Source organism: Leptonychotes weddellii, chromosome 3 (assembly GCF_054177405.1).
Source record: "Leptonychotes weddellii isolate Sample4059 chromosome 3, ASM5417740v2, whole genome shotgun sequence".
NCBI classification, from domain to species: Eukaryota; Metazoa; Chordata; class Mammalia; order Carnivora; family Phocidae; genus Leptonychotes; species Leptonychotes weddellii.
In genome coordinates, this window is record NC_138371.1 from 38,852,026 (window position 1) to 38,867,506 (window position 15,481).

Genomic DNA, 15,481 nt, shown 5'->3' on the forward strand with positions numbered 1-15,481 from the left:
GAGTCGGAAGTGAGCATATACTATGTGCCAAGCACCATTCAAAGTCTTAGGGAAATACAAGTAAAACGGGATCTTTACTCTAAAGGAACTCAACAATCTAGTCCTGACAGATAATCATCCAACCTCTACTTGCATATTTCTTATAATTTGGAATTTCATTCTTGGTTACTTCTAATCTTGAGATATTATTCTTTGTCTCAGATTGAGTTGAAATTTACTTCTCTGTGATTTCTACCCATGGCTCTTGTTTTTCCTTTCTGGAGCAAAGGAATAATGACTTATATATTTAAAAATATTAGAACGCATACGATTTTTCCACTCACCCGGCAGCCCTTTTGCAAGTACTTTCTTCTCCAGGTGAAACATCCTTAATGTTCTCACCTGATCTTCACGTGATACAGTTTCCACTCTCCCCTAGCATCTGCATCAGCCTTCCTTGGACAAATTCTACTTTGTCTACACATTTCTTTAAGTGTAGAGCTCAGAATTGCACAGTTGTGGTCTCACCAGAAGAGAATATAGTTGAACTGGTAAAAAATCAAATTTAACTGAAAGCCACGATCTCTAAATTCAAGTTCCTACTCCCATCACAAATTTGTTGTGGAACCATGAGCAAGTCATTTCACATCACCGGTCCACCAGTCTTATTTTCCTTATCATTTCTATCTCCATAGTTCCAAGATTCTATATATTCAGAAACCAGACACTACCCTTTCATTGTTGCTACCCAAGACCACATTAACTATTTTTGCTGCTTGTTTTCAACTTAAATTTAAAACTTTTTAAATAAACTGCTATTAAGCCATGTCATTCACCCATTCATTCATTATACATTTATTTTGCATTATACATGTACCGAGGGCCACCAATTAGCAGCACCATACCAAGCTATGAGAATACAAAGATAAATAAGACAAAATCCCTGCCTGATAGGAGCTCACTGTCAGATTGTCCTGGTTCCTTGCATCAAAAATCTCACATCCCTGGCGGGAGACAGAGAGGTAAATGAACCATTACAAAGAATGTCACAAAGGCAATGTGAATGGTCAGTTCAGAGTGCTTGGCGACCCTGCAGGAGGAATCTCAAGGCCAGGTAGATGTGCCTCTTCACAGTGAGATACACTGGATGACTTCCTCATTCTCTATACAAATTCTGACTTCTTGCTTCTGAGATTTTATCCACTTCTCATTGCTCTCTTTATACCTTTCTTTTCTCCACAATACCCAGAGCAAATACCAGCTTATCAGTGAAGCCTCCATGATCCCATTGGCAGTCTTCCCAATTCTGTTACAGCACTTTCCATGTTGTTCCTTAATTGTCTACACAAGGCTGTCTTTTCCTTAGCCTGGGAGCAACAAGAAAGCAGAAAACTAGCACGTTGCCAATTGTTTCCATTTGTTCAACTATCATGTACTGGGTGCCTACACCATGTCAGACATTATTCTAGGTGCTGTTATATAGCGCTGAAGTAGGTAACAGATCTCTGCTCTCAAGCTTACACTCTAGCAAAGGAGAGAGAGGAGAGGATTAACTAAACAATAGAGAAAAACAACAACAAAGCTATAAAGTTATAAGTTCTATTCAAAGAATTAAAGATAGAACGAGGTGATTCGGGATGGCTGGGTGGGGAGTGGGGATTGGATCCCTCCAAGGAGGATGTAGTACTTAAAACTTGGCCTCTGAAGCAAGACAGAAATGGGTCCCAGTCTAAGTTCCACTTCACTAACTACTCAACCTCTGGCAAGCTGCCTAATTTCAGTAGGCATCATATTCAAAACGGAGACAAAGACGTCTTCCCATACTCAATATCGTTACTGTGAGAAGTAGACAAGATGATTCATGTCACACTTAGAACAATGACATGCACAGAGTAAATTTTCGATATCTGGAATTTTTTTCAGGGATATAATAAATACTTGTTGTACAAGGAATTAGGAAGAAGAAACCGTATTTCACCAGTTCAGTGAAACGTAAAGGGAATCATATGGCTAGAGTTAGGAGGCATCAAGCTTTCACACTTACTCAAAGGATTGTCTCTTACGGAGACAAGAAAGCTGGTTCTGGAAAAATGAGGCAATATAGAGTTAAGAAACAATACAGCTCCTCTAATTTTTTTTTCAAATGGGTTCACTGGCATCATGTCTGAACAAGAAAAGGGATCATTCTTTCATTTTAAAAGAGGTCTAGCCTGATAAAACACGTACTGTTAAACCTCTTGTCTGTGTTTCCAGGCACAGGATGAGTAAGTCAATATTGCAGTGACTTCGCAGGGCTGAATTCTTTACTTTCATGAATCCTTGAGGAGACGTCAGTGCAGACTATCAAAATATGGCAGAGATTATCTCAGAGTCATATTAGACTCTCTGCTAATGTTTATCTTCAGATGCTACCTCCCTTCTCCAACGTCACGCAGCACCTGCGCCAAATGTTACTGTTCCTCAAGTAGAGTAGACATCTCGTATAATTAATCATCTGGCTATCAATAACAAAAACCTTTTCATTTAATTAATTGCTATTTTTATATGAGCATTCACATGATATGAAGGATGAAGGATTATATAAAGTAAGGGTATTGGTTTATAACTAACACATGAACATACAAATGAATATGTGCAGTCAGCATCCGGAAGGTATGGGCGATGTGCAGCCCAGCTGGTCATATTCAGGCCTCCTTCCAGCCTCGTTCTGGATGAAAATCTACTTTATAATTCCACCTACTCAGAATGTGACCTTCATTGATATCTATCTCCAGTAATACTACATGAGTTATTTTAAATCAGGTTTTTAATTTACTTCTACCTTTTTAATTATTTTTCATGATTTCTCTTGCATCAGATAAAGAGTGAAGGAAATGACACCTTCCTTTATTTTCCAAACCAAATTCAGTTCAGCACAAGAAGCTAACTCAGAGTTAATGAGAAGTCCAAAATCAGGTGTAACGCGGGAGAGAGGACAGAAACAAGAACTGGTCCTCTGTTCCTAGGACTTCCATTGCCATCATGAGCCTGTCACTCTTCCTGATCCACAGGAGGCTTGGCCACAGTGATCTCCGGGGGCAGCTGATCTCCAGACCCACACAGTGAAGCCATTCTGCGGGGCATTTTGAGAGGGCTCTATGCCCCTCCTCTCTATGAGGGTCACCACTTGCTGGACTTTCTCCCCTTCTCCGTATCTTAACCACCTTTTTCCTTCACTTCACGAAGGCTGCATCCTCTGTTACCGCCCTTCCCTGCCGCAATCTGGCTTAATTCTCCTCCACGGAGCAAAGGGTTGAAAACACAGGCCTTTTTAGGAGTCCAGCTATGAAAACAAAGCACAGAATACTGTCTCAAGTTGTCACCACAGTACACCAAATTACAAATACATGTATTACATAAATCACATTTAACTAAAATTAGAAAACACAGATAAGCCAGAAACGCAAAATAATCCACCAAGAGATAAACATCACGGTGTTTGCGTATCCTTTCTGATAATTTCTGTGAATATATGTTAAGGTTTTTATAAGACACTAAAATAGTTTTTAATAAACGGAATCCTTGCTAAAGGATGAGCTACAAAGTTTCACAGTCATGTACGCATAATTTATCAAACTATACACATATACAGTGTGGTTCCTGTGGAAGGTTTAACCCTTCCCCATCATGAATCAGTGAAGCCCTCAGAGTTCAGCGGAGGATCTCAAAGTATCCCTCCTTTGCATCTTTCTCTTTGTCTCCCCAGACCACTAATTTCCACCCCCTCCCCTGCGACTTGCTAGGGGCCCTTCTACTCTCAGCGCTCCTAGCGCCCTGGCAAGGGACTCTCAGCCTGGCGCCCGGCCGCTGTCCAGTGTGAGCCCACGAAGGATGGCGGCCAGATCAACAGTGTCTCCTTAATTGTCCCTCTGCCTAATTGGCATGTGCCTAGATCCAGAGATGCCTAAACAGCCCTACCGTCTGTTCACCATGTTTCTCTTTGCAGCCCGAGAAGCCTCTGTCTGAGCCCCTGGCCAGGTCATCATCACATGCCCACAGCGTCCCTGTGTCCCCGCTGTCATTCCCCAACAATTCGCACTTCAGTCATACTCGGCTCATGATGGTGCAAACCTCTGAGCTGGGTCCTTCCCCAAACTGGGACTCTCCTTCCCTGCCTTGATCGCTATGAGTAAGAAGCCATTCATTGGCATTAATTGAGGCATTCAATTTCTTTCAGAACCAGGAGTTAGTTTAAGTAGTGTAATGTTAAATGACAGTAGCAATGACTAAGCTAAGAAATGTGCTTATTTTTACTTTTATTTACTCAAAAATGTATTACGTGACTCTTCAGAATACTTGAACCAACTTTCAAACTTGGACACAATATAAAACAGTCTGACTAACTAAAAATACCGTAAGACTGTTGTATTACTTCCATAATGCACAAATAGCAGCCCGTAGTCACCTGAGATGAAGTTAGCTACTGTAAAAGGACAGAGAACTTCGCTCGATGAACTGGTCCAGGAAAGACAGTCTATTCTTCTAACAAGTTCTGTTATATGTCACTTCAAGGAGTCTCTTTACAAAACAAAGTTGAAAACACTGTGGTCACTGTGGTCCTTACTACTTACCCGACAAAATAACTCTTAGCTAGCCGTGATTTCCCACCTGTTCATATCCATAAGCTCTGGACCAATGGCATGTCAAGCAAGACACCCTCAGAATGCACACTGACAATATGAGGGGTGGGGGGAGAAGAAAGCGAATGAGAAAGAGCTAAGAGAGGAGCCGAGGGCCCCAGAAGGTGAGAGGAACGGAGACAGCAAATAATTGGATTGGGAGGAGAGGGGTGGTTATGGGAAGAGGAATTTAAAGTTGGTTCGTTCAAATAATCTTTGAAGAAGAAGCACGAGTACAGCCCCTAAGCAGGGTTGCACGGGTACGGAAAGGCAGCAAGAAAACAGGAAGCAGGAAGGTGATGCCCCAGAAGGCCTCTGGCCCTGAAGCCTTGGAAGGCTGACGTGCTGCATGTCCGGGGTTGTTGGTAGGTGAGGAGCTGGCTTGCAAGCTGGGCAGAATGAGGCCAAGGCACGGCTCTCATGATTTTTCAGGCCTCTGGGTGAGGAAGAGAATGTGTTTAAAATAAAGAGCTTTGTCATGTGCATATTTTCTTCCTCACAATTCTTGACCTCAAGATATGCAGATTAGAGTCTTTATATTCTGCAGAACAACCTTGTCCCAAAGCACTCGATCTGCTCTCCAGATAGAGAACAAAGGAACAGTTCATCCTGTCCACCCAGGGGCTAGCCCTCCCTCTCGGGCTCTGGACGCGCCCTGGCAATCACAAATGCAGGCCGCTGGATAGCATCTGATCTGGCTACACTTGGAAAACAAAATCCTGGAGTCTCCAAGCGGGCCCGAGCAGCGTTCGAAGAGCCATGCTAAAAAAGGAAGCGGACTAACCCCTGCTTCCAGAAGACAAATCCATCTGTGGTCTGCCTAGGGAAATATGGGTCAGAATTGCCAAGCAGAGCAAACCACTGGAAAGTATCATTTAGGTTTGAAAAGATGAGTAGCGCGAGAAAATTGACTGCTCTGTAAGCGGAGGTTAAGAAAGAAATGGGAATGGGGGCCCCCGGGTTCCACCCCTCAGCCCCTCCAAGGGCACATAGCTCAGTTCTTGGAAGGACAGCAGGAGCCGTGTGACTTCGGATGACGCTCACGCACCGGAGTCTTGTAAACAGCCGGTGACGTTACCAACGTCCCCCCAGAGGGCTGAGACTTCCCTGCACCAGCATCCACATAATAACATTATATTTCCCTTTTAAATAAGATGTACATGAATGTTCACTGGCACCCAATTACAGTAATGCATGATTTACATACAATTAACTCTCCTGCTTAATTGCAGTCACGCAGGGATTAAGGGAGAAAGGGCTTTTACTTTGGAAACATTATCGGCTTCAACACTTAGCCTCCGTAGGAAATCTTTCTGGCCCAATCACGAATGAAAACGAGTTTGGCAGTCTCTGGGCTTTACCCTACGTTCTCTTCCCTTCTCCCAGGATTATGCGTCACCCGAGTCACAGGAGTCTGTATCCAGTTAGAGCAAAAGGATCCGAAGGCCTCCTCTGAAATGAGAATGTATAAACTGGAGTGCTTTGTAGCAAGGATCTCGGGTTCAGGAGTCTTGCATACAGTGTGGAGTTTAACCGTCTGGGTGAGGAATCTGCAAAGGGCGAGAAGATGAGTCTCGAGTTTTCCAGAAGCAGCAAAGAAAATGTTTTCTTCAAAGGGCGATCCAAAGCTGCTTAGACAACAAAATGATTAAAGGCTGCCTCTTCTCTCATCGTACATCTGTCACTTTTCTGCATTCCTTTTGGCCACAAACATGAACACAATTTTTCTCTGAATAAGACTTTAGATTGCACGTTAATGGGGAATTGGAAGTGAAGTTCACTGCAGCCCACACCAGAAGAATTTTTTCCCCAAGCCTCTGCCAGACCTGGTGTCAGAAAACTGGAGATGGAGAAAAGTCACCGAGTTGGAAAAGTAAGAAGATGATTGAAGGCAACAGGGACTGAGCCTTCGTTGTTACAGTTCAGTGGGGGTGGGACAATGCTTCTCTGAAAAGCCGCACAAAAACACCTCGGGGGCCTGAATGCTCACCCCGCTGGCTAACCACAAAAGGTGGCGACTTTGTTTGCCACACTGTCAACCCTGGACACCGTAAGAAAAGGCTTTGAAGGGGCAAAAGAGACACCAGATAACCCGTGAGCTCCTGCAAAACTTCATGGAAGAACAAGATCTTATACTCAAAACAGATTGCATTTGCAATCAAAGGACTGTAAATTGAAATTAGGCAAATTGGATTTCATTTTCAGAAAATTGAAAAATAGAGAAACACACTCCTAACTCAGTGCCTGAGCTGATTTCTCTTTACAACACCTGTAAACACTTTGCCTAGTAAACCAGCTACCTGCGTCATACCAAGAGCTTTATAAAAAAGGTCCTTAACCCCAAATTGCATGTCATCTGTGGAAGCACGTGGTGTACCCTACAAAATTATTTTACTTCATAATCCCTGCCTGTTTATTTGGCAGCAAAACATAAAGGGAAGAGACCTACTTCAAGTCCTCGTATCCAAGAGGGCGCCTGTGGGGGAGATTTTCAAAGACATCTCTGGAAAGGCTCGACATAGTGTGCCATCGCCTGGTCTTGTGGGGAGAATTGGTCTAGTCATCTGTATTTTGCTTCCTTCTTTTCATCATTGCAAATTTTTCTGTCAGGATCTGAGGCATTAGAGAGATTAAGTTGTTGATTTTTTTTTCTTTCTTTCTTTGAAATCAAGGTCTGTCTGTTCTCTTGAGTTTCCATCTCCCTGGCACTCACCACTTCACATGATGCCCCATCCTGTAAGACATCCTCACTTTAAAATTCATGAATCAACCTTGAATTCTCCATCCTTTGATCCTTCGTTGAATTGCTGTTCCGCAGTATCAGAAAGCCTCCAAAGCTAACTTGAATAGTGGCCATGCTCAAAGGAACACTGTGCCAGAATCAATCCTGAACACACAGAACCAAGAGTTCTTCCATTTCAGACATAACCCCTTGTTGGACCTGATAGTAAGGAATGAAACCGTCCTTGAAGGACTGGCTTTTTCTAACTATCTCAGAAGATTTTAAAAGAATTGATACTATGGTTTACTGCTTATGATAATGTATGATAGACATAAAACTATCATTTATGACTAAGAGGCCTGGGGCACCTGGGTGGCTCAGTCAGTTAGGCATCTGCCTTCGGCTCAGGTCATGATCCTGGGGTCGGGGATGGAGTCCCACACTGGGCTCCTTGCTCAGCGGGGAGTCTGCTTCTCCCTCTCCCTCTGCCCCTCCCCCTGCTCATGCTCTTTCTCTCTCAAATAGATAAATGAAATCTTAAAAAAAAGACAAAAACAAGACCGACATGTATTAATTTCCTACTCATCTCTTATGGGAGAGGTATAGTTTTAGGTATTTTATGAATACTATTTCACTTATTTCTTACAATGAGCCTCTGAGATACGTCATTATTATAAGTTTTATGATAAAGTTTTACTTTACTTTACTGTAAAGTAACTTGTACAGGGGTAGATCATTTGGCCAACGTCACAGAGCCAGGATGGACCACAGTCGAAATCTGAATCCAGATTAACCCAAAATTCATTCTGTTCCACCATATCATGATGTCTGCATTACTTTTTGTTTCATCCTAGCATGTCAGAAATCGTACATCTTTCAGGGTTACCTATTGGCCAGCCAGATGCTTGTTCCAATAATGCTGCCATTGCCCCAATTATTTTGAAATTTTGCTGCCGAAATTATCCTCAGAGACAACTTATGAGTCACACCAGAACACATGTTACAACGTATTAAAAGGATGCCATCTTTAGATTCCTGTCTTTCTCTCCTGTCACCCTCTCCTCCTTATTCTCCCAATTTTGATGAACTCAGCTGTCCACATAGCTCTTTCTACCTAAAGTACAGATGCCAGGGGGAGAAAGTTGAACAAGATAATTTCAGACTTCTATACGTGATATCATATCAGACATGAACTTGTTCATGTATATGTCTACTTGTTTCTCCATCTTTTTTCCATCTCTGGCCTCTCCACCCCAAACCATGTTAAGCTAAATGAGATCAAGAAGACTGTCTTGTTTATATGACCTCAGTGCTTAGAACAGCTCTCGGAACATTGTAGCTACTCAATTAATACTTGTTGAATGAATGAATGAATGAATGAATGAAATTAAACTCATCTCTGAGCTTCTGCCAATCTACCTGGAATACTGGCTATGTAAGTCATGAACATAACTATGTCATTATGGCATAAATCAGCAGAAGTTGAATAAGACATGTTTGGACGTGGTTTGAAAGTTACTGGTCTCTGAAAGAGGCCTCAAAGTCTCAGCTTCTCAACTCACCCCGTAGAGGCTGCTGAAAGGCTCTTGGAGACCTGTTTCTTTTCCCCTCTCTTCCTTCCAACCCTCCGTAGGCCATACTAGCTTCCAGGCAGCACCCTGGTGGGTCAAAGGGTAGTATGGAGCCGGTGTGCTATAAATTACAGTCATTACAATATGTCGGCAGCCCCCCAGCTGAGACCTTTAACTCATTGCTATGAGAGCTTTCAAGGGCATCTACTTTCAGAAAGGTTTAGGAGCATTAAATGCCTTTTGCAATCCACCAGGGTTTTTTTGTTTGTTTGTTTGTTTGTTTAACTCAGGTGAATCTGACACGTACTGGGTACATTTTATCTCGCGATCAATTTAATTAGAAGCTGTCAGTTTAAAAATGATTTGTTGTTTCTGAAAGGCACTGGAACTCTAAGATCCATCTGTAAAGTTGTTTTCTGCCTCGTCTCCCATTCTGCCCTTTCAGTACCTGGGACAAAGCAACGTAATGCCTTGTAGCTACCCCGACTGCCAAATAAAGGTGCACAAAAAAGCTCACTAAGACAATGAGGGAACACTAAATCATTCTTGGAATCTACAGTTGGCATACACATTCCCTTTAAATAGGCAGAATGAAACATGCTCTTGTTTTATTTCTTATTAATATCAGTTCTGAGCTGATTTTAAAGAAGGGAACCTTGTTTAATGGCTCTGCAAGGCAGAGCTCAGAATGGCCCAAAAGCGAACTGCTACGTAGGATGAAGCTCAAACACAAATCTAGGCAGGAATAGAGGAACAAGGTGCACCTAGTCTGATTTCATTTGTTCAAGACATGGGTCTTGGTTCTATCATTAGCCATTCATGTGAAGGGATGCAAGTAAAAAAGAAAAATGTTAGCTACCGAAGAACAGTACTTCCAAAGCTACTGAGGTAGAAACTGTAAAATGAACCCTGTTTTCCATGAGGTCAGCAGTAAATGAACGAGATGTATTCAGAATAAATTACCACCGGCAAAGGCAAACAGAGAGTACTCCCCGGTGAGGCGAGCGGGTACCTTTGGATTTTACCCACCAAACTTTGTCATATGGAAAATTGGAGAGAGAGGAGGGGAAATGCTATTGTATGTGACCTAATCCTAAGGATCTACATTGCTACCCCTGCCTGTTTTTTTTTTTTATATTTAAATTAATTTATTTTTATTTTTTATTGTTATGTTAGTCCCCATACATTCCATCATTAGTTTTAGATGTAGTGTTCCATGATTCATTGTTTGTGCATAACACCCAGTGCTCCATGCAAAAGGTGCCCTCCTCAATACCCATCACCAGGCTAACCCATCCTCGCACCCCCCTCCTCTCCAGAACCCTCAGTTTTTCAGAGTCCATCGTCTCTCATGGTTCGTCTCCCCCTCCGATTTCCCCCCTTCATTCTTCCCCTCCTGCTACATTCTTCTTCTTCTACCCCTGCCTGTTTTAAAAATAGAGGTAGAAAGAACCTGCTTCATTAATGGTTTGTAGAAACGATGAGTAGGAAGAAGGCACTGAATCTGTCAGACCCAAAGTGTGCTAGAGAGAAAAATCTATAAGATACTATAGGAGATTAAACTGTTTTTAATTGCATACATTACTATTATGTGTTTGCACGTTTATTATTAAAATTTGATTACTCCTACCCTCCTTGGGATAAGAAAAGTAAACTGGATATCCAGTGAGATTTAATTGGGTTGTATTTGTTATCTGGATTGGGTCCACTTGAATCTGTCCTGGGTCCAATGAACTAATCCAAGAGGAGGCTATAGGGACAGAACTATATTAGGAACTACAAATTCAGTGCAAGGACAGCCTTAGATAACTATAAAGGGATTTACTGCAAAGACCTCCACATCAAATACATGGGAACCAAGGCAAGATGTTAGCAATGCGCTTTCAATCTCTGCATAGAGGCTTGCTCTAAAAACAAATTGCAAGGAGATCTATGAAGCCAAATTGCCTATGAATAATGCACACTGGGTCCTTTTTTTTTTTAAACAAACATCACTATAGTTTTCCAGTTGAAAAACAATGAAACTCTTAGAATAAATAATTTCTAATTGATCGTGGACATTTACAGTTTAACATTTCCTTGTGTTTTCCATTCTTGGTACCATTCTTGAGAAGTAGGGAGACCTGGCGGAAGGGGCAAGGAGGACCAAGTCTCAGAGCACAAATACCTGATTGGGAAAGGTGGATGTTTTGCACACCCTTTGACAAGTCTTGTCTGGGCACCGTGATGGCCACAGCTATCATAGCCAAGGACTATACCACACTGGCATTTGGGTAGCAGGGTGCATTAGCAGTGAAGGAAAATCCTGAATGAAGAACAATCTGCTTGGTTTGGTGCTGTATCATAATGAGTTGCATGTCCTAATCACTGTTTCAGGTGTGCCAAAGTCTAGGAAACAAAGAGATCTGAGGACTTAGAAAATAATAATTGAAGCTTGCCAAGTGGTGAGGCGAAGCATGTTGCTTAATATCTTGGATAGTGTTTACATTTCCTAGGAGAGATGTCCACTCTGTGAATCACCCTAGATACTCCCACATCAGACAGTCAACTTCTAAGTTTGACTGTGAGTCTCTGAAGCCCTAAATAGTACATACCTGTTGAAACCAAGACCGCCTGCTGCCCTGTGTCTCATTAAAGGCGCTCCGAGCAGCGGGATTAGACTTGCTGACCATCCTGATGAATACTTGAAAGAGAAGAAAAGAAACCAAGAAACTCTCCCTCAGGAATCTCTTTACCAAAACCTAGTGCTTTTAAAGTCTTCTTCAGGATGGGATGAGAAAACTTTTCCCCGGACTTACAGATCTTAATTTTATGAAATGTTGCTCAGATCATATAACTTAGATTGAAAGACATCCTCTATTCATTTAGGATTAAAATAGTACCTATTTAGTTCCGCCATCTTTGTTTCAAATCATGGTAAAGGACAGCAGTGGGGTGGGACACTTACTGGCAACATTATGATATTGCGTGTGTGTTTGTGCCCTTGCATGTGCCCGCACCCACATGCGTGTGACCAGTGGGGCCCCGTCGCTGTTAAAATGATCGATCGGCTCAAAATTACTATCAATGCCTTTTGAAAGTAACTTTCAAAAGTGACACACTCTTAAAATTGAAGAATTGTTCAGATCTTTGAAAGATTAAAACAACAAATGAAGTTCAGGATGAGAGTTCAATGGGAATGAGAAACAATTCATGTAGATACAAAAGATTCAAGAAGGTTACCTCAGATTTTAACTATCCTAGCATTATTAATTTAATTTCCAGTCATTATGATAATACCAAGCATTTAGAATGCAGTTAGTGTTTATGTAGATAGAATCACTCCTTCTCAAAATCACAATTTTGAATTACTATGCTATTAAAAATGTCATTGGAAAGTGCTTTTATTATTCTGCCAGTAGAATAACTATTCCCTGTTTCTTTTTATACATGAAATTTCAGAATTTATTTTTTGATCATCCTTAGATTTTGAAAACTGTAATGTTTCTGTTTAAGAATTCTCCTTATGCTGCATTAGTGCCATGTTCTTTGACAGCATAAAAAATATGCAAATATAGCCTTTTTAATGGTGATTTTCATTTTGTTACTGTCATTTAACTAAAAAACAACTGATGATGTTTCAACTTATCACTTACAACAGTGAAGTTACTGAATTGATATTTATGTTCATAGCAGATGACACAGAAACAAATATGTTTGAAATACCATCTGCACCATGTTGATTTCTTCCTTAAAGGCACAATGGATTTGTTGAAGTCTAGCCTGAGAGGGAAAATCAGGCTCAGGGCAGAGATGGCACATTCCTGTCCAAGAAAACTGGGCAAATGAGGGTTGCTGGGTTTGGAGATGGGCTGTGGGGAAGAGGGGCAGAAGGGGAACATGAGAGTGTGAAGTCTGCAACTTCACAGGAATCTCTCCATTTTGGCAACAAGAGCTCTCCCCGCTTTCTGGCCCTCCATCTCCCAGACTGCCCACTTGGCTCCGTGCCTCACTGCCTACCTCTCCTTGCAGCCTCTCCTCGGTGTTACACAGCATCTCCATCTGTTGCTGGTTGCCAACTTGCTGCTTAGGAAACCCCAGAATACTCTGCGCCGAATTATGTGGGAGTGGCACCTTTCACAGCTATTTGAACCAAGAGAAGCAGGCAGCTGGGTGGGAGGAAAGTGGGATAGAAGAGCTTTGCTGGAGCAACATGTCCTGCCGAGCAAGACTGACTCTCAGAGGCGGAGCTGCAGGCTTATCTCGGGAGTTGCTAGAAGATGTTTGTACGAAGTGTTCTATCAAGATGATTAGAAATTGAAGAGAACTCCTCTCGATGGGCCAGTGGGTAGACTAGCAGACTGAATGAGATTTGCCTCCTAACGTGACGTAGGTAAATGATGCTAGGCAATACAATAAACTCCACTGTGCCTGAATTTCCTAATGCTGAGAGAGCCACACCTCTTCTTCCTGGGGAGAAAAACTAGGGTTTTTTGGAAATCTCTCTACCCTCTCCCGCACACACATTCTACCCAGTTTATCTCCATTTATATATCCCATTGGCTGGCTGTAATAATTATAATAACAGTTCATATTAACTGGGCACTTACTCTTTGATATCATTGGCATTAAGCCCATGTAAGCCCTTCAGAGCCATTCTGTACATGTCCGCCCCCTGCTCTGGGTCCCCCTTTCTGTGCCCTGGGAGGCTGACCATTCTGGACTGCGTCTTTAGGCTCCCTTGCCTTTTGGCTTCTGGCTGGGTTCTGCTTACAGATACAAGTAACTGGCAGCAGATAGGTAGGTGGAAGGGAGAAAAATGAGGTCAGAGTATTATTCCCTTTTTTCCCTGTCACAGCAAGTCAGCTGTGTCCTGCTATGAAAATCCCTAACCAAAAAAAAAAAAAAAAGAAAAAGAAAAAGAAAATCCCTAACCAGCAGCCACCCCCTACAGCTACAGATTCCTCCCCTTGCCCCTTAAGGCCTAAGGGTGAGAAGTATTCTGTCGCACCATCCCCTGTTCTTTCTGTCTATTAAACTCTTTTCAACCACTTGACTTGGGTGGGCCGTCTTTTCCCTACTGGGACCCTGAATGATGCATATGCATAGAATCCTCTCAACAACCCCATAGTAGTCTATTATTATCTAAAATGGTATTTATTTGAATTAAGCCATCTCTTGTCCTTATCTTTGCAAAACCCAAACTCTTGCGTAGACTTACTGCAATCCTATAACATTAGGGAAAATTTACTTGCTTATTTACATAACAGAAGACTTATTTACATAACAAAATTTACCTATTTGTGTAACAGAAAACAATTCAATTTCATAAGAAAAAAAGAAAATTAATCTAAGGTTGTAGTGGGAAGCTTCAAATTGCCCGCATGACCCCCGCCTCCTGATGTTTATGCCCTTGTCTAATCCCTTTCCCTTGAGTGTTGACTAGATTTATTAACTTTTAATGAATAGACTGTAGCAGAAGTGATGGGTTGTCGTATCCAATATCAGGTTATAAAAAGAAAATGGCTTCTGTCTTGGCTACTGGGATCACTCTCTCTGGGAAAAACCTGGTGCCTTGTGAAAAGGCCCATGTAGCAGGAAACTAAGGCCTTCCAATAGCCACAAGAGTGAGCTCAGAAATGGATCCTTCCCTAGCTGGCCCTTCGGATGACTACAGTCCCAGCCAATATTTGATGGCAGCCTTGTGAGAGATTCTGACCCAGAATCTCCCAGCTAAGCAGCTCTGAGATTTTTGACCCACAGAAATTATGAATTAATAAATGTTTGTGTTTTTAGCCACCCAGTTTAACCAACATTTGTTTATTCTCAGCTACGAAGTTTTGGGACAATGTATCCTGCAACAACAGATAATTTAGATTTTGATTCTGAGCGTGGTGCCAGAGGAACAGAATCTTAAGGATAAAAGTCTCTGAATTGGTTCTGGGTTCCGTGACTCACTCAGGAAAGCCGGAGTGTGGACCTGAAGCAGAGCCATTTTGTAGCACACCACTCCACCACTGCTGACCCGCTAGCTCACCCATCGGCATGAGGGAGCTCTACTTCCCTGGATCTTCCCCTTCAGCTTCCCTGAATCTGGGGCCAGTGTGTGTGCTTTGTTCATAGCCTTATAGAGACCGCTTACCCAGGTCTTTCAATCGCCTAAGGTCAAATACCTTGAACTTCACAAATTCAAGAAAAGGTTTAACAAAACGCCTAAGCAAGTCAGGAGCCAGAGTAGTCAGCAACAGGAGTTTGTTGAACTTTCTTCTCTAGCTCCACCCTAAACCCAACTGTGGTCCACCAGTTTCTCTTCTCAGGTCTTCCAGCCCCAAATTCCATATTCTTGAGAGATATTCTAATTGATCCAGCTAGGGCCAGCTATCCTCCCCTTGACCAATAAACTGGAGGTTAACCAGTATAACGTGGTAAAAAATAGAGAGAGACATAGTTTCCAAAAGAGAAGAGCAAGGCCAGTAGCCCTCCAGACCACTACAACTTCCCAAAAGGTCTCCCTGCTTACTCTGATTTATCCTACCCCTTTTCCTGGGCGGGGGGGGGGGGGGGGGGGGGGG